The 23,583-nt window shown below is 44.8% G+C and overlaps 1 non-coding gene across 1 annotated transcript; it reads left to right on the top strand.

The window, feature by feature from the left end:
• Positions 1–1,011: 1,011 nt before the first annotated feature.
• LOC100387103 (BLCAP apoptosis inducing factor) lies at positions 1,012–11,640 on the top strand. Its single transcript, XR_013535151.1, has 3 exons — positions 1,012–1,254; positions 8,084–8,309; positions 9,725–11,640. It is a non-coding gene; the product is annotated as a BLCAP apoptosis inducing factor (transcript).
• The last annotated feature ends 11,943 nt before the right edge of the window (positions 11,641–23,583 follow it).

The raw sequence follows: 23,583 nt of genomic DNA, 5'->3' as shown, positions 1-23,583 counted from the left end.
CTCAAGCCATCACTGGGAGATGCTCAATAAATATTTGCTGGGGTGAAATAAACAACTGAAATGGGGAATTAAATCAAAGAGGAAAAATAACCGTTGTTAAGCTATTGATGATAGAAGTGGCTGGGTGCTGTGGCTCACACTTATAATTCCAGCACTTTGGGAGGCCAAGCGGGTGGATCACCTGAGGCTAGGAGTTCAAGAGTAGCCTGTACAACATGGCAAACCCCTCTCTTTACTAAAAATACAAAAAATTATCTGGGCATGGTGGCGTGCACCTGTAATCCCACTTATTCGGGTGATAGGCATGAGAATCACTTAAACTCGGGAGGCAGAGCTACAGTGAGCCGAGATCATGCCACTGCACTCCAGCCTGGGCAACAGAGTAAGACCCTGTCTCAACAAAAAAAGAAAAAGATGATAGACGAAGGCCAGGATTCATCCTTGGCCAGTTAAGTGGGGCTGCCTAGAGTATTGAGAATTGATACCTACATGGCAGTCAGGACTAAGATAACCAACACCTCCTATGGGCACAGTTTACAAGGGTGTTTTTTTTTTTAATTAATTAATTTTATTTATTTATTTTTGGCAGGAGGGGTCTCACATACTCATGGTATTCCCCATTTAGGGTCTTGAGGTTTGAGGACCCTGTATAGACTTACCCTCAGTCTGTTGGGTGAGTTTGCTTCTATCACTTGGATTCTTGATTATCCCTATTTTTTAGAGGCGAGAACAAACTTCTGGTCTTCTAGAAAGAATTGGCAAATAGGCCTGTCCTCCTCTGACTTCACTATCTTGAACAATATACTTAAACAATATGCCACTTTCCTGAACAATATACAAGTTCACCATGTAATTATTTTAGAACCCAGGTTCAAATATTTTTATGGTCAAGATTTGATGAGCAAAGTCCTCACACTGAGTTCTCCCAGCAAGGATGCTTTCCACTCACTTGCTGGGTGGCTGTGAATCACCTCCCCTCACTGGGCCTTGGTTTCCCCATCTGTGAAATGAGGTAGTTGCATTAGATAATTCCACAGTTCCCTTCCAGCTCTAGCATCACCCTCAGATACCCTGGTGCCTAGAGCAGTAATTGAACAAGGAGCACGGTGACCCCGCGTTCTGGGTCAAGTCCTCATCTTGGAGCATGGAGGAATCGTGATGATGGCCGCAGCCCCTGGAAGATTAATTTGGCAGGAGCTGGCTGAGATGATCTTTTTCTGCTGATGGTGAAACGTGCTGACAGGGTCTATACAGGTAGGTTGGTGCAGGTGAGGAATGGGGTGGGCACTTTGTCTCTTGTGACCCCTGAGTAATGTTTCCTTGCAGAACTGGAAGCCTCCAGGACAGATTGTTGCCAGCTAGATTTAGCCATTCACATTGGCAAGGCAGGTGACCCATCTTTCCACACACTCTTCTGTCAGGGCTTCCAGAAAGGCTTTCTGCTCCATCCCTTAAACACCTCCATGTATTTCACTGTCACTGTGCCTGGAATCATACCTTCCTGTAGCGTTCCAGTTCCCTGCTCTGTTGGTATGTGCTCTGAGAAGGCTGTGACCATAAGTGCCACAATCAGCCAGGCATAGCTAAGCTCAGAGCCAGAGCCAGGAATGGAAGGGTTACCCAAAATTGAGGCATGGACTGTTGATTCAATACAAAGAGAAAGAGTCTGTTCCAACTTCAGAGCACACACCCAAATTCAGAAATTATTTTCAAAGATCAAAAGAAAAACTGAACCCTTTAAAAACCAGTGGGGAAAAGAATATTTAACAAGTGACTGAATGGGAGAGCCCATTTAAGCTAAAAAGCAACAAAATGATATCAAGAAGGCAAAGGCCAACCAATTTGACTACACTAAAACAAAATATTTTCAAAGTCGAGTAATATCACAAACAACCAAAAAGCAGAGGGTTGCAGATTCTTGAAGTATAAAAGAACACACCCAAAACTTTAATAGTAAAAGCAAAACAGGTAAGTGTGTGTAAGTCACCTGAATTGAGTTTATAGGAAAAGAAATGGAATTGACTGGAAAACTTGTTGAAAAAATGTTCAGCTTCACTAATAACCAAAGATCAATAATGAAAACGATAAGAAAATACAAATTTTCCCTAACAAATTAGGGGAAAAAAATTAAGAATACCCAATGTTGATGAGGATACAGTGGAATAGGCACTGTTACACACTACTGGGTGAATGTGAATTGTGTACACTTCTTGGAAAGAAGAGAGAAGTTTTAAGAGACGGTAAGTAGCCTGTAACTTGATTCAACATTTATTGAGTGTCTACTAGGTGTCAGGCATGATGCTAGGTTTTAAAATATTGGCCAGGCACAGTGGCTCACGGTTGTAGTCCCAGAAGTTTAGGAGGCCAAGGCAAGAGGGTTGCTTGAGCTCAGAAGTTCAAGACCAGCCTGGGCAACATAGCCAGACCCTGTATCTATAAAAATACACGTGTGCACACACACAAAGATAAATATCCCTTTCCTCAGGAGGACAGAGAGGTAAGAAAGACACACAGACAAACAGATACATAGGAAGAAGGCCAGAGCTATGCCTGGGACATGGTAGCATGGGGCAGCTAGGGTTGGTGGTACAGGTGTGAAATTTTATGGGAATATCCAAGGAGGTTCCTAGAAGAGGTGACTGGATGGGTAGGAGTTATTCAAGTAGAAAGCAGAGGCAGAGGTGAGCGGCATCATGGATGAACTCGTAGACAGCTGGGAGTTGTTGAAGCATGAAATGAGAGGTTGGGGTGGAGAAAGCAGAACCAGGTCACATAGTGCTAATACGTACATCTAATTCAAGACTTGGGTCTTCAGTTAAACAACAAAGAGCCCCTGTAGCATTCACTGCAAGCAGGTCCATGGTAGGATTTCTTTTTTAGGGTGATTAGTTGCTTGGAGAAATTTGGAGGTATGAGAGCCAGAGAGGAGGTGATTCCCTTGGTCCAGGTGGGGTCCAGGAAGGATAAGGGTAGGGGCAAGAGGGTGGAAGTGGTCAGATCCAGGAGGTGAAACTGGGAGAATCTGCTAACTGGTAGGTTGATGGTGTTAATGAAAGAGAGTAAAGGATACCTTTCCTCTTTCGTCTTGAGTACTGGGTGAAAGGAAGAACACCCAGGAGAAAGAGCAGGTTTGGGGGCTGAGAGAAAATTATTAAGCTCATTTTTGGACAAGCTGAATCAGAGTTGGGCATCCAGGAGGAGGTGGCCTGAAAGGAGCTAGATAGAGGGTCTGCATCCCAGCAGGAGATTTAGACAAGAAATTTGGGTTGAGACTATGGTGCTTGTAGCCATGGGCTTCAGTGAACTGGCTCTAGGAGAACATGCCAGCTGAGAAAAGACAGGGTGTCCAGGAACAAGAGTTTGCCCCCATTTGAGAGGCAGACAGAGAGAGGCGAGCCCACAAAGGTGAAAAAGAAGTCTGAGAGACATAGAGCACCTGCAGCCTGTGTTGGCATGGAAACCTGGGGATGCGGAGTGTTTCCAAAAGAGAATTGGCAGCAGACACAAGAGAAAGTCCAGCTAGATGGGGACTGAGAGCCCACTGGATGTAGAGACCCTCATCAAGAGCAGTTTCCTGTGACAGATTGGGCAGAGGAAAATGAAAAGGCAAAGAAAGCAGGCAGCATGGCCACCTCTCGGGGAGAAGCAGCTATAATAACAGTTTGGGCCACGGGACAATTTCTGAGCTGGATCTGGACTGAGATGACATAAGGATAGATGTGATGGGGCAGTCCAAAAGGCTGTCACCTAGAGTCCTCCTGCCTGTCTGAGTCAGAGGCAGGAGCAAAGGACAAGGGTGGGCAAGGAAGGAAAATGTGCATTAGTGACCTTGACCATAGTTGGCATCAAGTAGGAAAGTGTATGTGCCTGTTAGGAGCTTACCAAAGAAGTTTGCACATCTCAACAGGAATAGATGAACCAGAGATGCACTCAAAGAAGGACAGGGCCAGAAAGGAGTTCGTGACATTTTAGGAATGAGTACAGAAGAGTCCTGCTGAGGACACTGAGAAGTAGGCGCCAGAGGAGAAGACCAAAAACATTGGGTTTCTAGAAGCCCAGGGAGGAGAGTTCCCAGAAAGACAGTGGCCACTGGTGGGTCATATTCACAAAGGTTAGTGGAGGCTCAGGCATCTCCTAGATTGGCCTTTGGGGACTTTTGTTACAGCGACTTCTGGTCAAGGGGCAGAAGTCCCTCTTGGTGTGTGGGGAATGAACTGGGTCTGGCTGAGAAAGGAGGGAGAGGGAGCTGGAGCAGGCAGAGGGTCCAGAAAGGAGCTGATTCTTCCAGGAGACCTGGGAAGGAGGAAGCTGTGCAAGCCCAGTTGGTAGAGCAGGGCCGGGCAGTGAGAGGGGCCCAGGAGCGCTGGGATTAAGTGTAGAGGTGAAGGGATTAGCTGTGTTGGTGGAAAGGGACAAAAGTAAATTATGTACATTTTAGCAAGTAACCTAATCTTCAGGTTCTTTAGGAACCTTTTCTCTGCCCTCTGGGTACTGATTCCAGCTCTAATTAGCAGTGGTTTCATCTGCCTCGTGGCTGGGGCCATGTCTTTCTCATTTTTTCATACCTTTCAGCACCTAGCAACAGGCAGCTAGCTAGGTAGGGGGAGAGTAATTATTTTCTGCTTGAAATCCATTGTCTAAAATGGGAATTCAGAAATTTTTCTTTGTATCAAAAAGACTTCGTGACAATATCCAGGATGCAATGAAATAGGTAAGGCTTGGGTCACAGGCTTGAATGTGACATTCAGGGTCGCCGTAGCAGTTCTATTTTCTTTTTTTGCTCTGCCCCTTCCCCCCCAGCCCCCCGGCCCCCACAATCATAGCAGTTCTATTTGGTGGTATTGCCTAGACATCAAAGAATTCTATTTCTTCCCTATCTGGACAGAAGTCAAAGTCCAGAGAGAGGCTTGGGCCTTGTACCACTCCCTGATAGGACCAGAGTGGTAAGAGACAGGACCTAGAGGAGGGACCTCCATGGCTTCCATGTGAGAGAACAGTTCATGTCCCACCACAGCCACATAAGATGACAAATTTCCTAAAATATAATAAGGGGCTTCAGGGAAGAATAAGCATGCTTAAAAGCCAAAACTCCCAGATATCCGTTAGAAGAAGTAGCCAGCTCGGAAGCTGGAGACTTCCAGGTGAGAGAGGGAAAGGCCTGAACTAGACCAGTGGGGAGGAGATAGATCAGAACTTGTGGTAGATAAAAACCAGAAATAATTAGTGAGTAATTATCTGTGAGAGTGAGGAGAAGGTCAAGCCAAAGGTGATTCCTATGTGTTTTGGTTTGGTTTGTTTGTTTGTTGGGTTTTTGTTGGTTTGTTTGTAGAAACAGGGTCTCACCATGTTGTCCAGGCTGGTCTCCATCTGCAGGGCTCAAGCAGTCCTCCCACTTTGGCCTCCCAAAGTGCTGAGATTACAGGCATGAGCCACTGTGCCCAGCCCCGTGTGTCTTGACTGGAGTCCTCGGTGGATGGTAGGGGGACTCTGGAGTGGGCAACACAGCAAGGTGAGCCAGTTTGAGGGACAAGATAGTGGACTCAGACACAGCCAAGTGGGGCCCAGCAGACACTTGGATCCTGGTGTCTAGGACTCAGGAAGATATTCAGCTGGAAGCACTAGCCCAGGGATGTCCCCACTCAGAGCAATGGGGACCCTGGGCATAAGTGAGATCACCAGGGAGAGTGTAGAGAGAAAATGGGAGAGGGCCCAGGGCAGAATCATGAGTCACAGAGACATTTAAGGAACCAATCAAGGTGTGGGCAGGCGAAAAGGAGAAAGAGAAGGAAGGGCCTGAGAGATGCGACAAACAACCAGGAGAGTGGGTTGCCATGACAACCAAGGTAGGGAAGCGTTTCAAGGAGAAAGTAATCAACACTGTCAAATGCAGCAGAGAATTCCAATAAGATATAGAGAATTTTTCCTTTGGATTCCATGATTAGTAAGTTTGGATGGCCTTCATAAGAGCATGTTGAGGGAATGATGGCCTAAGCTGGAGTAATGATGAGATGTGAGAGGACATGGATCTGTCACTAAGAGTCCTCTAAGAAGTCCAGAAGTAAGATTTGGAGACATGAAGGATAGGGGCTGGGAGGCTGAGGCTAGGAAAGATGAACAGGTGTATGGGTTCAGCTCCCAAAGTGTTAAGCATCCATTGTTTAATGCTAAAGTTGATACATTCCACATCATTCTCTTTTAACAAAATTGTGTGCCCAGCCCAGCAGTGTGCCTAGCACCATGGATACTTGGGTGAATGAATTGAAATAGTCAGAATCCCTGCTCTCCTGGTTCGTGCATGGTAGTAGGGGAGAAAGACATAATCAGATAATCACCTACATGAATGTACAATTTCCAGCATTGATAGGCACTCTGAAGGAAAGATACTGAGTACTGGAGGGTGTGCCACAAGGGGACTTACTCTCATCTGACTCTGGGGGGCTTCCCTGAAGAGGTGATCCTCCTAACCAAGATAGGAAGAAGGGAACAAAGTTAACTGGACAAAGCAAATTGGAAAGCATTCTGAGCAAAGAGCCGGCCTAGGGAGGAAGGAGAAGTGAGACCAGACAGGCAAGCAGTTCTGGCTATGCAGAGCTTTGGAGACCAGGGCTGAGCTCCTGCCAGCCTCCTGAGAGCGAGGGAAGCAGGGGATGTGACCTGCCCTGGTGTGTGGCTGTAATCTGCCTGACACTCTGGCTGTTCTGTGGAGAAATTATTAAGGCAGCATGGGTAGACTTAGGCAAGTTTGGAAGCTTTGTGGTGGTGGACAGGATTTGGACACAATCTGCATATTCTGGTTAGTCTTGGTGTTGAATGGAATGAAGAGGGGCTGGAAGAGGACAGTGTTCTGGATGACTCCTGAGCTTCTGGCTTGCCTTACTGGTGAGATGGCAGTGCCATTTTGAGAGCTGGGAGCCCTGGAAAGGGGCCAGGTCTGTAAGGTAGTCCCAAGTCTGGTGGTAATAGCTGAGACATCCCAATGGAGATAGGGAAGAAATGGCTGAAGGCACAGCTCCTGAGCACAAGGTGAGAAATTATGGAGACCAGTCCAGAGCTCAGAGGGGCTCCCAAATGAAAATATGGATTCAGAGGTTGACAGGCTTCTGGGGCATTTTGAGGCCAGAGAATGGCTGAGGACAATGAAATCAAGCCCAAGGAGCACCAACATTCAGAGATTAGAAAAGAGAAGAGGAATCATCTGAGAGCACTGAAAAGAAAGAGCCAGGAGGTGTATCAGCAGAAAGACGAGGTGGTCAGCAGTGGGTGTGTACAGAGAGGTCAGGAGGACCAGGTGATCCCTGAGCTCCTCGAGTGTACACCTGCACCAGTGGTGCCTCTGGAACTGGGCAGCATGGTGGCCCTGCTGATTGGCAACCCAAGTGACCTCTTAGAATCTGCCAGAGCAGTTTGGGTGGAAGTCCATTAAGGAAAGGAGGAGGAAGATCCAGGGCATTTACATCTTAATCTTAAAGGAGGGAGCAATGCTGGCAGATGAACATTCTGAGGGTAAGCAGCCTCAGTAGCTGAGTGATTAGGGATGAAGACAATTCGTGAAATGAGCTCCCAAAGGGGCTGGGATCAACTGTGGAGGTGGATAAATTAGTTTGGGGGGATAATGTATATTTGACTGAATGGGGCAAAATTATGTACCTTTTAGAGAGTAACTTGATCTCCATGTTCTTTTGGGAGCTTTTATCTGAACTGTGTACCAACTGTAGTGCTAATTAACACCAGTCTTGTCTTGTCTTGTGGCTGGGATTGTGTCTTACTAGTTTGTGTGCTTCTTAGCACCTAGCAACAGGTAGTAAGCTCTTTGGGTGCCGAATCAGTATTTTCTGCCTTTGAATCAAATGTCAGAAGTCAACATTCAAACTTATTTTGACCAAAAAGAATCTATGACAATTATCCAGAAGTTACAGTGCCACAAAGAAAGCTGGACATTAAGTCTTGCGTAGCAGGGGTTATGGGGGGGGGGGGTGGGTCAAGAAAAAGTAGAGGTATCTGCTCCCCTCATCCTTGTAAGCTCGATGCCATTTATCTATGCTAACATTCATCATCTCATACGACCTTCACATTTCCCCACAAGAAATGGAGCGTTACCTCGTCACCTACTCATAAAGGTGGAACTGGAAGCCAGAGGAGGAGATGCCTTATTGACACAGAGCACAAGCAGCAGGAGCTGGCTTCAGACCTCAGTCCATCCGGTATGGCAGTCCCTCTTCCCAGGACCAGGTGGAGCTGGAGAGAAAGAGGAAGAGGAGTTTGTGAGGTCCAGATGGAGATGCTCGGCAGGCCCTTGCCAAAGGTGGGAGGTGAGGTCTGCCTGGAACCCTACCAGGTGCTAAAGTGTCCTGTTGCACTCTGCTGATGAAATCAGGTCCCCACCACAGCGTATATACATTGTGTGTTTGCATCTAAAACATCTATAGTTGTTTGAAATGTTTAAATCTTTAGCCCATCTGAAATGTATTTTCATGTATGGTGTGACACAGAGCTCTAATTTGCTCTTTTTCCAAATAGATATCCAGTTTGCTAAGCACCATTTATTGTTCCAATACCACCTTTTCTCTCAATTTCCTATGTCTAGACTCCAGTTCTATTGATCTATTTGTCTATTTCTGAGCTAATAGTACATATTAATGAGCAAAGCTTTATAAAGTGTCTTATGGCCTGTTGAGAGACGCACTCCACCCCTTCCACCAAGGCCTTTATTCTTTTTTTTCTTTCTGAGACGGAGTCTCACTGTCGTCCAGGCTGGGGTGCAGTGATGCAATCTCTGCTCACTTCAACCTCCACCTCCCAGATTCAAGTGATTCTCCTGCCTCAGCCTCCTGAGTGGCTGGGACGATAGGCACATGCCACCATGCCTGGCTAATTTTTGTATGTTGTTGGTAGAGATGAGGTTTCACCATCTTGGCCAGGCTGGTGGTGAACTCCTGACCTCAAGTGATCCACCCACCTCAGCCTCCCAAAATGTTGGGATTACAGGTGTAAGCCACCGCACCCAGCCCCTTATTCTTTTTAAAAATCGTCTTGGTCATATTGCACATTTACTTTTTCAGGTACATTTTATAATCAGCTTCCATGAACAAAATATCTGTTGGAAGTTTGAGAAGAATTGCATTAAAGGAGAAATTAACATCCTTAGAACATCAGTTTTTCCCGTCTGTGAACATGGTGTCTGTCTCCTTTTAATCAGAATTGTATTGATGTTATTTTGTTTTTAATGCCTTTTAGTAAAGGTTGGTGGCTTTTGTCATAAAGATTTTTCACATTTCTTAATAGGTTTATTCCTGAGTACCTTATTAGTTTTGCTGCTTTTGTGAGTGGAAAAACTTTCCTTTTTTTTTTTTTGATTTTGCTTTCCAAATTTTAATCAGTTCACTAATCACTATGTTTCATTCAGACACACACACAGCAAATGTGCTTTGTCCCTGGACACACAAATGAAACACAGCACACATGTAAATCAGAGCTAATTAGCTGAAAATGAAGTAGAATTTTTGAATTAAATTTTAATTATACAAGTAATACATGAATACATTTTCCTTTAAATAGAATTAGAGCATTTCAGGTAAAGAAGTCTCCACTGGCCTCCCCAGCCTGATGTCAGGGCCCCCACTCTAGAAGTAGCTGCTGTGAGGCATTTGCTGTTGATCCAAAATGTTTTCCTCTGCACATTGAAACATGTCCTGTGTTCTATTGTTGTTTTTGTTTGCTTGCATAGATGTGGTGGTGTACACACTGGAGGTGCTGCTCCTGAGCTCAGGGTGCCCTACGGGACTCTCTTCATGTTGCACATCGCCTGCCACAGCGGGCTCCACTGCCCCTTTCAGCTGGCTGCTGGCAACCAGAACTGATGGTGCTATGATTTATTTAGTTGCTGCTTATAAATCGGATAGTTCTAACTATCTCCGATACTTAGAAACGGAATCGATGGGTCATAAAGTGTACACATCTTAAATTCTAACAAACACTGCCAAAATGTTCTTCAAAGTGCCTTTCTAATTTAATTTCATGCCAGCAGTATGTATGTCCATTTCTCCAGACCATCTCCAGGTTTTACATTTTAACCAATCTGGAGGGGAGAAAAATAGTATCTTGTTTTAGTTTGCATTTTTCTGAATTACCAGGATGGCTGAAGTCTGTGTATTTCCTGTCCATTTATAGTTCCTTCTCTGCATTACTTGTCCATATCTTTTACCCTTTTTTTTTTAGGGTATGTTTTCTTTTCCTTATTGATTTTTTTAAGACGCTCTTTATGTATTTTGTATACTTTATGCATATTGCAAATATTTTCTGCATTGTGATTCTTGTCATTTAATTGTAGTATGTCTTTTGAGAAATTTAAAATTTTGATATCTATTTGAATTTTATGTCTTTTTGCAATGTATTTCAGAAAGCCTTTCCTGCATCGAGGTCCTATGCATTTTTCCTGTATTTCTTCTCTAACATTTATCGTGTGTGTGTGTGTGTGTGTGTTTGAGAGGGAATCTCACTCTGTCACCAGGCTGGACTACAGTGGCATGATCTCGGCTCACTGCAATGTCTGCCTCCCAGGTTCAAGTGATTCTCCTGCCTTAGCCTCCCGGGTAGCTGGGACTACAGGGGGTGTGGCACCATGCCCAGCTAATTCTTGTATGTTTAGTAGAGATGGGGTTTCAGCATGTTGGCCAAGATAGTCTCAATCTCTTGACCTCGTGATCTCCCCGTCTCAGCCTCCCAAATTACTGGGATTACAGGCATGAGCCACTGAGCCTAGCTATTTAAGCCTTTTTACCACATGCAAAAAATAAAATTCCATATGCATGCATGAATCTTAGGATCTAACTTTAATTCCCCCTGATCCTCCCAACAATAGATAAGTAATTGTCCCATTACCACTTGTAGAATTCTATATCATTTTCCCACTAATTTAAAATTGCTACCTTTGTCTGATACTAAATCCCAGTAGGGCTCTTTCTGGTCCACTGATCTATTTGTTTGCTCTTGAGCTTCATAATATGCTTTGCTAACTAGCAGGACAAATCTCACCCTCTTTGTTGTTTTTGCAAAATTACCTTGGCCATTCTTGCATATTAGTCCTATCATATGAATTTTAAAATAAGCCTTTCAAGTTTTGGGAAAATTTCTGCTGGGATTTTAATGGGGTTACAGGTGAGTTTTATGGTTTTCTCTGGTTAAAGTCTGGTATATTTCTTGTTGAAAGTATTCCTAGGTATATTATAGGCTTTGCTGTTAACTGTGAATAGTTTGCCCTCTGCTCCTATTTGTTTGGCCCTTGCTTTTTCATATCCCATTTCAACATGTTTACTAATCACTGTGCTTGATTCGCAGACACACACACAAAGTAAATGTTCTCCCTCCCAGGGCACAAACATTTGAGCACAGCCAAATGCACAGAGGTGGCGTAATTGGCTGAAAACAAATTAGAATCTTTTCAAATTATACTTTAAACAAGTAAAGTGTGCATACATTCTCCTTAAAAGTGGAACAATATGAATATAACTGTAGTCCCCTTTGGCCACCTGAGATTCTGGCTCCTGCCCCCTCCACAGAGGTAGCTACTGTAATTATGTATTTCCTTCCATAGTAACATATAGTATTGATGTAGATATTTTGAATAAATTATCCCACAACATAGATATTATACTCTGTATCCTCTGTTTTTCACTTAGTTATATCTTCGAGCTCCACCTGTGTTGGTTCCTATAGCAACTCTTGTTTGCCCCCCAATTCTTCTTTTGTTCTTAAGACAGAGTCTCACTCTGTTGGCCAAGCTGGAGTGCAGTGGCACAATCTCAGCTCACTGTAACCTCCAGCTCCCGGGTTCAAGTGATTCTCTTGCCTCAGCCCTTCGAGTAGCTGGCATTACAGGCGTGTGCCACCAAGCCCAGCTAATTTTTGTGTTTTTAGTAGAGATGGGGTTTCATCATATTGACCAGGCTAGTCTGGAACTCCTGACCTCATGTGATCCACCCTCAGCCTCCCAAAGGGCTGAGATTACAGGCATAAGCCACCACACCCAGCCATGTTTGCTCCTTTGAGCAGCTGTGTCATACTCCATATGAATGTTCCATGTTTCCCCTTCTGTAACATCCATAGACCTTTTATTATTATTATTATTATTTTTGAGACAGAGTCTTGCTCTGTCGCCAGGCTGGAGTGCAGTGGCACAATCTTGGCTCACTGCAGTCTCTGCCTCCCCAGTTTAAGCAATTCTCCTGTCTCAGCCTCGAGAGTAGCTGGGCTTACAGGCATGCGCCACCACGCCTGGCTAATTTTCATATTTTTAGTGGAGATGGGGTTTCACCATGTTGGCCGGGATGGTCTCAAATTCCTGATCTCGTGATCCACCTGCCTCGGCCTCCCAAAATTATGGGATTACAGGCATGAGTCACCGTGCCAGGCCCATCCATAGACCTTTAGTTAGTTTTTTTTTCCTGTCTGTTATGAGGAGTGCTGCAGAGAGCATCTTGGTACATGCCTCCTCCTGAAATGCTTCTCTAGGATAGGTACTGAGAGTGGAACTCTGAGTCCTAGGATTGTCTGCTGTTTAAGTTTTAGTAGATAAAGCCCACCTGTCTTCTGAAGTGGCTGTGCCAGTTTGAACTCCCTCCACAAGTAAATGTGGATCCTCATTTTTCCACATCACTGCCAGATTTTCAACTTCACAGATCTGAGAGGTGAAAATGTGGTTTCTTCTTATGTCTTTAATTTGTATCTCTTGAATGACTGGTCACACTAGTGACCAGTTCTCCTCGTGGGCTTACTGATCATTTTTCTTTCCTCCTGTTGGGCTTATCTTTGGATATTCTTTGTCCATCTTTCTGCTGGGTTGTCTTTTTCTTACTGATTTACGGGAATTCTTTATGTTTTCTTGATATTAATTATTCTATGCATTATACATAATTCTCTACCATTCTGACCCTTATCTTTTAACTGTATTGTATCTTTTATTACTGAAGTTTTTATTTTTATAAAAATTTAGAATGTTATTTCATCATAAAAAGTCTCTCTACACACCAAGATCACAACTATTTTTTTCTATATTTTTCCTAAAACTTTGTTTTCTTTCTTGCATTTATATATTACATTATTTTGTCATTTTCATGTTTAAGCCTTTACAGAATGTGAAAGTTATTTTTAGTGTGATATTGGTGTTTAATGTTAATAAATCTCAAAATTAAGAACCAACCTTTTCAATACTGTTTATTGGATAATCTGTGATTTCCCCCATGATTTAAAATTGCTGCCTTTGAGAGCAAATCCCAATGCAAGTCTGTGTTGGCTCTTTCTGGTTTATTCATCTATTGTCTGCTCCTGGGCTTTGCTAACTGGAAAGACAAATATCCCTCTCTTCATTGTTTCTGTAAAATTGCCTTAGTCTTTCTTGCATATTTGTTCCAATATATACATTTTATTTTATTTTTTGAGGCAGGGTACAGGCTAGAGTACAGTGGCACGATCATAGACCACTATACTACAGCCTCAACTTCCCTGGCTCGAGTGATCCTCCTGCCTCAGCCTCCCAAGTAGCTGTGACTGCAGGTGCATGCCGTCACACCCAGCTAATTTTTTGTATATATTTTTAGAGAAGCGGGTCTCACTATGTTGCCCAGGCCAGTCTTGGACTCCTGAGCTCAAGTGATCCTCCCACTATAGCCTCCCAAAGTGCTAGCTGTGCAGGTGTGAGTTGCTGCACCTGGCCCCATTGTATGAATTTTAGAATCAGCTTGTTAAGTTTCAGAATTCTTACTGGAATTTTGTTGGGGTTACTTGAGTTTATGGATAAATTTAAGGAAAACTGACATCTTTATAATATAGAGTCTTCCTACCAAGGCACATTGCTCTACTCTCAATTCAGGTCATCTTTTATGTCTTTCAGGAAAGTTTTATGGTTTTCTCTGGTTAAAGTCTGGTATATTTCTTGTTGAATGTATTCCTAGGTATATTATAGGCTTTGCTGTTAACTGTGAATAGTTTGCCCTCTGCTCCTATTTGTTTGGCCCTTGCTTTTTCATATCCCATTTCAACCTGTTTACTAATCACTGTGCTTGATTCGCAGACACACACACAAAGTAAACGTTCTCCCTCCCAGGGCACAAACATTTGAGCACAGCCAAATGCACAGAGGTGGTGTAATTGGCTGAAAACAAATTAGAATCTTTTCAAATTATACTTTAAACAAGTAAAGTGTGCATACATTCTCCTTTTTAAAAGTAGCACAGTATAAATATAACTGTCATCCCCTTTGGCCGCCCTCTGAAGTCCTTATTTCCTACCGGCTCCACAGTTTTATGTGTCTCCCTCCACAGTGACACATAGTCCTGATGTGTTTTCAATGAGTCATACCACATTATAGGGATTTTACTATAAGCTGCAGGGTTTTTTCACTCAGTCTTACTTTTTTTTTTTCTGTTGAGACGGAGTTTCGCTCTTATTACCCAGGCTGGAGTGCAATGGCGCGATCTCGGCTAACCACAACCTCCGCCTCCTGGGTTCAGGCAATTCTCTTGCCTCAGCCTCCTGAGTAGCTGGGATTACAGGCACACGCCAACATATCCAGCTAATTTTTTGTATTTTTAGTAGAGACGGGGTTGCACCATGTTGACCGGGATGGTCTCGATCTCTTGACCTCGTGATCCACCCACCTCGGCCTCCCAAAGTGCTGAGATTACAGGCTTGAGCCACCAAGCTGGCCCTTACATTTTTACAATATACTCATATTGATACATAGAGCTTTTGCCTTTAATAGCTATATTGTATTCATTCCCATGAATGTAACACATTTTATCTTCTGTAAGCTTCATGGACAGTTAATTGCTTCCCTTTCTCTCCTCCATCATGAGCAGTGCTGCAGAAATCACATTTCACGTTCCTCTGTGGTGGGATCTCTCTGGAGTGATTGAGAAATGAAATGTTGGGTCTCAAGATGTCCACAGTTTTAGTTTTAGCAGATACTACCAAAGTGCCCTCCATGATTTCTAAACCATTTAAGCTTCCAGTCAGGGGGTCTGAGAGGGCTCTAATCCCCACATCCGTAAACAGTTGTTTTAAATATTTGCCAATCTCATGGGTGAAAAATTGAATCCTTTTAAAAATTTGTATTTTCCTGTTTGCTTGTGAGATTTTCATATGCATATCGGGCATTTGTATGTTCTCTTTTCTGAATTGTCTGTTTATGTTTTCTCATTTTAAACATTAGGTTGTCTTTATCCCACTGGTTTGTGGAATATTCTAATATAATCTGGATATTGATCTTTTGTGGATATGTGACACATATTTTCTTCCAGCTTGTCATTGCCTTTAACTCTTTGTACAATCTTTTGCTAGACAAAAGTTAGTTTGGACATAATCCAATTTATCAATCTTTTCTTTTGATCGTTTTTATACAGATACCATGTTTAGTCCTTCCCTACTCCTAAGATTTAAATATTTCTTCTTTTCTAATAATTTTATAATTTTGTTTTTATTTGGTTCTTTGATGCATCTGGAATATATTTTGATGATCACATTGAGAAATGATCTAACCTTTCTCCAAATGGGCAGCCAAGTATCACAATGAGGAGTTAACTAGTTCTTCCTTTCCCCTCTGATCTGAGGTAAAACTCCCTCATATTCTGAGTCATGTTGGCTAGGTGGGTCTGAAGCCCCTGTTTTTCCCACTAGTCTGTTTATTCCTTTCAGTACCAGACTATTTTATTTGCCATCCCACCTTTTGATACCTGTGAAGTCAAATGCCATGTTTCATTGTGCTTCCTTCTCAGCTGTCTTAGCTAACTAGTACCGCACATTAACTCCTCCACATGAATTTTAAAGCCTGCTTGTCATGTTGGAGAAATTGACATCAATACAATACCGAGGCTTTGAATTCATGAATACGGTTGAGCTCCACATTTATTCTTATTTATCTTGTATATCCTTCACTCACACACTATTGTTCTCCCCATAAAGAACTTGCCCATTTCCTAATGGGTTTATTCCTGTAGTTTTTATTATTGTTGTGAATGAGTTCTCTCCACCGCCCTTTTTTGTTTTGCTTTTGCTTCCTACATTTCTTTTTTCATCTACTTACTAATCACTCTATTTTATTCACAGGCACACACAAAGTAAATGTTCCTCGTCCCTAGGCACAAACACACAAGCACAGCCAAACACACGGAGCCCACATAAATGACTGAAAATGAATAGCCATTAAAAAAAATTGAAGTCTAATGACACAAGCGAAACATGAATACATTCCCCTCTTTACAAAAGAGAACGTTGCAGGTGAAGCTAGAGTCCTTTTTGGCCACCCACTGCCACCCTATTCCCTTCCTCCTCTCCAGCAGTAACCACTGTCATGGACTCAATGTGTACTTTTCTAGACCTTTCTAAAAACTTAAAAATACATAGATAGGTACCCAAAGGAAATATATGGTATAGTTGTCTCAAATAATGAAAATTTTGTTTTTCCTTTCTAGTTTTTATTAATATCAAACTTTTATATTGACCTGAATTTTATTATGGTTACAAAATAGAATGTCAGCGTTATCATCTGTCACAATGTGAAAGTAAAGATATAAAAGTTGGGAGGTAGCAACGGAGGGAGGAGGGTAGGAAGGCTGACAGGGACAATAGTAGGGAAGCAAGAGCTTCTGTAGACATGTGGTAGAACAAGGAATGAAGGGCCAAGTAGGTTTCTTAAAATTAAGTAGATAACCAACAGAAGTACTTAAGAGGAGAAGTAAGGATAGAGGGGAGTAGTTTCCAAGGGACCCAATGTCTAATCCACCGAGACATCAGTGGATCTTATGAACTAGAAATAGGTTATAGCAGATGCTGTCTAGAGAACTCCCGTGACCCAATTTTGACTTGGGACTTGAAAGGGGATATCTTCAGGCAGCTTCAGGGAAACACTTTCCTCCCTAATTAAAGAGATGCACTTGGGGCCAGGCACAGTGGCTCTCGCCTGTAGCCCCAGGCACTTTGGGAGGCTGAGGTGGGCAGATCGCTTGAGCCCAGGAGTTCGAGACCAGCCTGGGCAACATTGTGAAACCCCGTCTCTGCAAAAAATATAAAAGTTAGCCAGGCGTGGTGGCATGCACCTGTCGTCCCAGCTGCTCAAGGGGCTGAAGTGAGGAGATTGCTTTAGCCTGGGAGGTTGAGGCTACAGTGAGTTATTATCATGCCATTATACTCCAGCCTGGATGGCAGAGTGAGACCATGTCTCAAGAGAGAGAGAGAGAGAGAGAGAGAAAGAGAGATGTACTTGGAGAGGTTTCTTGGCTGCCCTCTTTCTTTCTGCCTAGGTGCTGTTGAGTGAAAACATGATGCTTGGAGCCCTGACAGCTATCTATCTTGTGACCAGGAGGGGAAGGCCCGGAGACTTGTGGCTCTCAGCTTACTCAGATCTCAGCTACCGGGAACCACTGACTTGAACTTTCATTACTTGAAATAAATGTTCTTATTGTTTAGCCACTCTTAGGTGATCTGTTACATTCTGGTGAAAGCGTCCTTCCTAATACAAACAACCTGCAAGCTTAGAGTTAGGAGACAACCTCCAGGAGCAGAGATCACACACTCTGGGGTAAGAGTTTGAGGTTGGGAGAGGGCCCATCCCAAACTTGCTGCTCTTCATCAAAAGCCCTTTGATTCTCTTGGATTTTTTAAAAAACGATATGCATGGATTACTTGAATAGAAATAGAAGTTTAAAAAAAAAAAACAGTCTGATAAGCTGGGCATGTTGTGCACCTGTATTCCCACCTACTTGGGAGGCTGAGGCGGGAGGATCTCCTGAGCCCAGCAGCTCAAGGCTGCAATGCACTGTGATCGTGCCTGTGAATAACCACTGCATTCCAGCCTGGTCAACAGAGACGAGACACTTCCCTAAAAACAACTTTGATAAGAAGTGTGTTAAGATGTTAACAGTGGTTGCCTCTGGGTACCTTTGGGTACTTTGCGATTTTCTAAGATGTCAAATATTCTTAATGGCTGACATGTAAGAGAGGTTAAGTTTTTGACTCCGGAAAAGAAAAGGCCCACAGCTGGTGAGACCGACCAGTGAAATCCTAGATGGATTCAAGGGGCATTAGAGCTGGGGATGAGGAGCAAACTGTGGGTGGATGTGAGATCCGCCTGATCCTGGAGAGGGCCAGCAACCTTCCTGGGTTCTTAAAGGAACTGCAGGGGTCCAGCTGATTTGGGACACATAGGGTTGGGGGCATGGGTGTGGCAGGAGGGAGAGCAGTGACAGACCAGGCTGGCCGCACATGCATTGCTGTTGTGTCATGACAAGGAGTGAGCCAAGGGTAATGAGGAACTGGTGGCTGTTTTTGTGTTTTTTTGTGTTTTTTTGTGTGTGTGAGATGGAGCCTCACCCTGTCCCCCAGGCTGGAGTGCAGTGGCGCAATCTCCACTCACTGCAATGTCTGCCTCCCGTGTCAGCGATTCTCCTGCCTCAGTCTCCAGAGTATCTGGGATTACAGGCATGTGCCACCATACCCGGTTAATTTTTATATTTTTAGTGGAGACGGGGTTTCACCATGTTAGCCAGGATGGTCTCGAACTCCTGACCTCAGATGATCTGCCCGTCTTGGCCTCTCAAAGTGCAGGGATTACAGGCATGAGCCACTGTGCCCAGCTGTGGCTGTGCTTAAGCAGGAAGACAGGTGTGATCACTTTCATTTAGTCAAGTTTCTTTTCTTTGCCAGTGAAAGAAGCTCAACTCAAACCAGCTCAGACACAGAGAGAACTTAACTGGCTTCTATAAGCAAACCACAAGCCAGGCTAGGTTCAGTTGACCTTCCAGTCCCCTGGGGCCAGGGACTCGACTGGCAGCCTGCCCCTCTCCCCTCTCTCATCTCTATGTCTCCACGTCTCTCTGTCTGGCAGCTCCCTCTCTCGGGTATGCTTCTTCCACACACTGGCATTCGTGACTACCAAGGTTTCACGTCTCTTAGGTTTATGACCATGAAGAGACCAAGGTGGGATTGTAGGAACTTGGTTAAGAGGCAGAGCTACTTGCTTACTCACTGTTTTGTCTAATTTCTGCCTTCAGTGTCCTCACTTGGGAAACAGGGATAAAAACTGCACCAGCCTAGTGTTGTGAGGGTCAAAGGAGATGATGCCCATCAGGTACTCAGCTCGGGATCGACACTAAGTGCTCCGTGAATGTTAGTTATGAGCTCTCTCTGTTCCCAAGTCCAGAAATCTGCAGAAAGGCTTCCACTGGCCCAGTTGAGTTGGGGCTCACCTCTGGCAAATCAATGATGGCCATTAAGGTGGTTTGCATAACAAATAAGAAGGGTGAATTTCAAAACAAATAGGGTGGGGTGCGGAATGATTTCCCAGAAGGGTTGGCACAGTTCTAGGTAAAGAACAGAGGTCATCCCTCATCTGCCAGCAGAAAAGGGTTTGATCAGGCCCCAACAGCCTGGAGGCAGGGAGATACCTAAGAGGTATCACAGCTGTCCAGGTAAGAAATGGTGCAGACCTGAGCTAAGCAACAGTGCAGGGACAGAGAAGGCGGAGCCAAGAGAAGTTTTGGAGGTAGAAATAGGGGTCATGGTGCCAAGTGCACCAGAGAGATGAGAGAGAATGAAAGGTTGAAGGTGGCCCCAGGTGCTAGCCCGGACACCTACAAACAGAGCCTCTTGAAAACGTCGCTTCGTTACTCAAGTTAACTCTTCCCACCACCACCGCCACTCGTTCTGCTCAGTAGCACAAACTGAGTTGAAGGTAAACACAGCCACATCTGGGCATTTCCAAAGTCTCTCTTAAGTAGATTCTTGGCCCACTTCCAGCTTCTCTGCTTCCCACTGCTCCTTCTCCTTGTGGGTGGTTGGTGTTCTGGGAGCTTCTATTCTGACCTGGCACCAGGGCATGCAGGTGATCCAGGCCTGCCAGCAACTATCCACTGCCATCCACTGAGCCATAGGATCCCTGCTGAATCCTTGTCCTGACCACGAGGCACCTCCAAGTCCACTGGCTACACTCACCCTCTTCTGTACACCCTCACCACTAACACCATGTTACAAAGACAAACAGGATCCTGGAGGAGACCTCCAGGCCACCTTCTCCCACCAGGGCTCCTCAGCCTCTCCAGCCCATGCCAGGAGCTTCTGGTCTCCCAGGCAACACCTGAGGAGCTGGGCAACAGTCCCCTTCTGCTCTGGGGTACCTCAAATTATTCTGGGAGCTCTAGTATCTACCCTTAGCTACATCTGTATGTGATTCCTCTCCTCCCAGTAGTTGTCAAACTTTTATTTCCTTTTAGGCAGAAAAACAACTTCTGCATTCTTCCCTGTTTACCATTCTGGCATCAGTTTCAAGTGCTCAGTCCCTCAAGCTCTTTCCTCTTTACAAAAGCCTAGCTACTGCAACCAACCACCCTGTCTGTCTCTGCTGTAGGTTTCAAGAGACTCTTTGAAACTACTGACCATCTTTCTCACTGCATTCATGCTGCAGCAACCCAAATCCTGCAAAGCTCTGACTGAATCAGGAACCAGTGACCTCGGTAGTTAGTCTCCAAAGATGGCCACCACCCATACTTGCCCTCCTGTTATATATATCATACTCCTCATATCAGGAAGAGACGTGTAACTCCCTCCCCATGAATCTATCCTGGCCTTAGTGACTTTCTTGGCCAGTCGAATATAGCAGAAGGGACATTCTGGGACTTGTAAGGCTAGGTCACAGGAAGTCTTGTAGCCTCTGCCAGGATCTTGCAATGCTTGGCCTTGGAACACTCCTTGCAAACTGGCTGCCGTGCTATGAGAAGTCCAAGCCTATGGTGAATCCACATGTGGGCACTCCAGTCAATGGCCTCAGCAAGCCCCCAGCCAACTGTGAAGGAGCCTTCTGGTGACTCCAGCCCCAGCTGCCATCTGACTGCGGCTACATGAAACACTTATAAGAACCACCTTGTTGAGCTCTATCAACCCCAGAACCATGAGGAATAATAAACTGTGTTCTTGGGGTTTTGTTGTTGTTGTTTTTGAGACAGGGTCTTGCTGTGTCATCTAGGCTGGAGTACAGTGGCACAATCATGGCTCACTGCAGCCTCGGACCTCCTCAGCTCAGGCGATCCTTTCACCTCAGCCTCCTTGTAACTATAGATGTGCACCACACCTGGCTAACTTTTGTATTTTCTGTAGTGAGGGGGCTTCCCCATGTTGCCATGGCTGGTCTCAAACTCCTGAACTCAAGTATTTTGCCCGCCTCGGCCTCCCAAAGTGCTGGGATTACAGGCATGAGCCACTGTGCCCAGCCAATAAATTGTGTTTGTACGCCACTAATCTTTGGGGTAGTTTGTTGTGCAGCAAAACGGTGATGGGCAAGGAAGTGTGTGGGGGGGAAGCACATCAAATAATATATAAAATATGATCCTACCACACAGCATTTAAATGTTCCACCATAGTGCAGTATGGTAAGTGCAGTAATGAACCATAAATATGCACAGAACTTTCCAGAAGAGGTGACCATTGATCTGACTTCTTAGAGATGAGCAGGAATGAGCAAGGTAGAAGGGACTGGAAGGACATTTCAAACAGAGGAAACAGCACAAGCATAGCCCTAGGAAGGAGAAGCAGCAAGAGTGAGCTGGAGGGAATTTGGTGTTCCTGGACTATAGGAAAAGAAGGAGAAGGCTGGGCATGGCGGCTAACACCTGTAATCCCAGCACTTTGGGAAGCCGAGGTGGGCGGATCACGAGGTCAGGAGTTGGAGACCAGCCTGGCCAATACAGCAAAACCCTGTCTTTACTTAAAAAATACAAAAATTAGCCAGGCATGGTGGTGCATGCCTGTAGTCCCAGCTACTCAGGAGGCTGAGGCAGGAGAATCATTTGAACCCAGGAGGTGGAGGTTGCAGTGAGCTGAGATTGCACTGCAGCCTGGTTGACAGAGTGAGACTCTGTCTCAAAAAAAAGAAGAAGAAAAAGGAGGAGGTGGAGGGGATGGGAAGAGCAAGATTAAGTGGAGAGAGACCCTGCAGGGCCTTGGATGCCCCCATGTCAAGGAGTTCAGACACTGTTCTGCAGCCATTGGGCACTGTTGAAAGTTTTTACACTACATAAATCTGATGCGTTCAGATTTATGATTTGGGAAGATCATTGAGGTGGTCAGTGCAAAGACTACATTTGGAAGGTGATAAGTCTCTAGGCAGGGAGACCAATTTAGAAAACAGTCAGAAATGCATAAGGATTGTTGGCTGTTGGGGTGAGAGGGTAGAACCAAGAGTGATTCCCATGTGTCTTGATTGGGATCCTTGGCAGATGGTGGGGAGGTGCTTGAGATGGGGAACACGGCATGGTAGCCCATTTGGGGGAGGGCAAAATGAACTCAGTCTCAGAGAAGTAGAGCTGAGGGGCCCGGGGCACAGCCAGGAAGAGGTTAGCAGACAGCTGGATGCCACAGCCAGGACTCAGGAAGAGATCTGACTGGAGGGACCAACCCGGGGACAGAGGTTAATGGGACCGTCAGGTGCAGAGTGTAGAGGGAAGATGGGAGAGGGCTCACGGCAGAATCCTAAGTCCCAGAGACATGTGAGGGCTGATTGAGGTGTGGGTGGGTGACAAAGGAGAGAGGAAAGGAAGGACCTGAGCAATGAGACAAATAACTAAGAGAGGGGGTTGCCATGGTGACCAAGGTAGGGAAGAGTTTCACGGAGAAAGTAATCAACACTGCTCAATGCCCCGAATCTCAGAAAAATAAGAAGCACAAAGTCTTTGAATGCAGCAATCAAGGGGCTACTATGAATCTTGGCAGGAACTATTTTGGGGGCAAAGGGGTAAAAGCTAGCTTCCTCAGGGTCAGCGGACTGCATAGGTGGAGGAGTGGCAGAATAGGGAAGGAGTTGAATGGCAGCAAGAAAAATGTGGGCAATCAAGCGACGGTTTTTGAAAACAAGAGAAACCCTAGAATTTCCTGGTCTTGAAAGAGGGCACCCCCAGAAAGGGAGAGGATGAAAAGTAGAAAGATTTGTAAGTGAACTGAAATCTATCCTCTGAGCCTGGCTGAAAGGAAACAAGTGGGTCTGACTGGAGATGTCTCAAGGGAGGAGAACTAGGCAAGGAAAAAACCCTCGTGGTGCACTTCCGATCCTGAAAAAGTTGGAGCTAAAATTGATTACATTATCAAATTCTGCAGGGTGGGGAAGAAAGGAAAGAGTGCAATGAAATGAGTAGCCAGGAGGTCATTTGGTGACTGGTCTGGATAGTCTTCTTTATCTTCCAGCCTGCCCTGTGCCTGGGAGGCCAACCTTCACACTACCCCAGCTCCATGCCTTCTGGCGTCTACAGAGGGTCCCTGATTTTTGATGGTTCAACTTGCATGTTTTCAACTTTATGATGGGTGTATTGGAGGTAGTAAAGCATGTAATGGACCTGGCATAGTGGCTCAAGCCTGTAATCCCAGAACTTGGGGAAGCCAAGGTAGGCAGATCACCTGAGGCCAGGAGTTTGAGACTGGCCTGGCCAACACTGTGAAACCCCATCTTTTCTAAAAATACAAAATTTAGCCAGGCGTGATGGCGCACACTTGTAGTCTCAGCTATTTGGGAGATTGAGGCACTAGAATCGCTTGAACCCAGGAGTTGGAGAT

Source organism: Callithrix jacchus, chromosome 5, assembly GCF_049354715.1.
Source record: "Callithrix jacchus isolate 240 chromosome 5, calJac240_pri, whole genome shotgun sequence".
Lineage (NCBI taxonomy): Eukaryota > Metazoa > Chordata > Mammalia > Primates > Cebidae > Callithrix > Callithrix jacchus.
Note: the sequence above shows the minus strand (reverse complement) of the source record. Positions and strands in the feature narration are given on the sequence as shown.